This window comes from Coregonus clupeaformis, chromosome 16 (genome assembly GCF_020615455.1).
Source record: "Coregonus clupeaformis isolate EN_2021a chromosome 16, ASM2061545v1, whole genome shotgun sequence".
Taxonomy (NCBI): domain Eukaryota; kingdom Metazoa; phylum Chordata; class Actinopteri; order Salmoniformes; family Salmonidae; genus Coregonus; species Coregonus clupeaformis.
The window spans coordinates 15,721,742-15,724,360 of record NC_059207.1 but is presented as its reverse complement, the minus strand read 5'-3'; the positions used below and the strand labels follow the sequence as shown (position 1 = coordinate 15,724,360).

Here is a 2,619-nt window from a genome sequence, read left to right as displayed (position 1 = left end):
TTTAACCTTACCCAAGACAGGACAAGCAAGCCATTTAACAGTACAAAGCAGTTAACAGTAACCACAACAGCATTAGTTTTATAAATAATAACAAAAGGATCCACGTGTAATATAAATCAAACGTTTATTTCTACCAATTTGCCCAAGACACTAGAGGAATGAGTTTCCAGTGAGAGAGGGAAGACCCTCTTACATTAACAGGCTTGCGCTCGGTTGGATTGTATGGTTTGTAACACTAGTAAAGCCACTTTAAAAATGCAGACAAGATGGGGGGGGGGGTCTCCGTAAAAGCCAAAAAAACAAGTGCTGGTTGTCATCGTCTACTACCCAACATTCACTACACAAGCTTACAATGAAACCTTTGATTAGTTTAATCCCTTCTCGCCTCACCCCACATCTGAAGCAGAAGCTATGCTCCTGTTTGTTGGTAAATCCAGCAGACATGTAAATTACGACCATACAATACATTAGATAAAAAAAGGTACCAAAAAGTACAGTAAAAATAACACTTCCATCTCTGGAAATGGAAATGGACACAAAACAATATCAAATAAAAAGTGGAAGTGGCATTTGCTTCCCCAGTTCCTCACTTCATCTGTACATATGGGGCATGAGGCCAAATTTCTGCCAACTCCAAAAGAAAAGCCAGAGCCCATGTTCGCTGTGGCCGGACCATGGGGTTCTTTTTTCTTATTTACTTTAGACCTGCACTACATGTGATCAGTATGGCTTGTAGCTACTCTGGTGGCCTCCACGTCTTGGAGTTTTCCCATAGCCTGCATTGCCCTGGTTGTAGTCATAGCCACCCCCATAGCCGTATCCAGCGGAGTAGTCGTAGTTGCCGTAGCCTCTGTATCCGCCGTATCCTTGCTGTCCACCATAGCCGTAGCCCTGGTTACCGTAGCCTTGGTTCCAGTAGTTGTTGTATCCACCACCACCACCACCACCTTGGTTCCAGTTCTGGCCCTGACCTCCACGACCCCTGCCTCTTCCTCCACCTCCACGACCCCTGCCTCTTCCTCCACCTCCACGACCCCTGCCTCTTCCTCCACCTCCACGACCCCTGCCTCTTCCTCCACGACCCCTGCCTCTTCCTCCACAACCCCTGCCTCTTCCTCCACCTCCACGACCCCTGCCTCTTCCTCCACCTCCACGACCCCTGCCTCTTCCTCCACGACCCCTGCCTCTTCCTCTTCCTCCACGACCCCTGCCTCTTCCTCCACCTCCACGGCCGCCATACTGCTGCTGGTACACCTCTTTGGGCTGGGCTATTTTAATCTCACACTTGCTTCCACTGACGTTATGGAATTTCTTTTCGAGCACTTTTTTGACCGGAGTTTAATCCTTATACGTGATGAACACGAACCCCCTTCTCTTTTCCGTCTTTGGGTCCTGTGGAAGCTCAATAATCTCGATCTCGCCAAAGGTTCCAAAGTACTCCTGGATAACTTCCTTTTCTGTGTCTGCGTTGAGGCCACCGACAAAGATTTTCTTGACAGGCTCCTTCTTCATGGCCATGGCCTTCTTGGGGTCGATCTGTCGTCCGTCTAGTCTGTGTTCCTTCTGCTCGAGAACCTTGTCTACACCAGCTGCCTCTTTGAAGAGAATAAAGCCAAAGCCTCTTGACCGGCCTGTCTGCTGGTCCATCTTTATGGTGCAGTCTGTCACTTCACCGAATTTAGAGAAATAGTCTTTAAGATCTTTCTTACTCGTGTCCCAGCTATGTCCTCCAGCAAACATTGTCCCTGCGTCCTCCTCGCCTTTGCTGGCGTTGATCTATCCGCCTTCGCCCTCCGAGGCACCATTTTGTGAATCTTCTCCCTCCCCTTTGCCTTCTCCCTCTAATGCCATCTTTCTTCTACGCAGGCTTCGGTCTCTGCCTCGCCTTCATTCAGGGCTTTGGTCTCATCGGCGGGCTCGGCTCCGTTAAAGTCCTCCTCGCCTTCATGGCCGTTTTCGGATGTTTCCATAAACTGTTGCTCGGTGTCAGACATTTTGTACTAGGATCCCTTGTCACAAATAAAATATAAAAGAGGTTGAAAAGAATCTCCCCAAATCGCTTAGTGATAACACAACCAGATGACGCTCTCCAAAATGGATTCACATAATAAGTTGCATGGACTCAAATGGATTTTGTGTGCAATAATAGTGTTCAACATGATTTTTGAATGACTACCTCATCTCTGTACCCCAAACATACAATTATCTGTAAGGTCCCTCAGTCGAGCAGTTAATTTTAAACACAGATTCCACCACAAAGACCAGTGTGGTTTTCCAATGCCTCGCAAAGAAGGGCACCTATTGATAGATTTAAAAAACGTAGACATTGAATATCCCTTTGAGCATAGTGAAGTTATTAATTACATGTACATTTATATTTTAGTCATTTAGCAGACGCTCTTATCCAGAGCGACTTACAGTTAGTGAGTGCATACATTATTACATTTTGGATGGTGTATCAATACACCCAGTCACTACAAAGATACAGGCGTCCTTCCTAACTCAATTGCCGGAGAGGAAGGAAACAGCTCAGGGATTTCACCATGAGGCTAATGGTGACTTGAAAACAGTTTCAGAGTTTAATGGTTGTGATAGGAGAAAACTGAGGATGGATCAACA

At 46.5% G+C, this 2,619-nt stretch overlaps 1 pseudogene; it reads right to left on the bottom strand.

Annotated features, from left to right (window-relative positions):
- Positions 1-690: 690 nt before the first annotated feature.
- LOC121584498 lies at positions 691-2,029 on the bottom strand (annotated as a pseudogene).
- Positions 2,030-2,619: the final 590 nt, after the last annotated feature.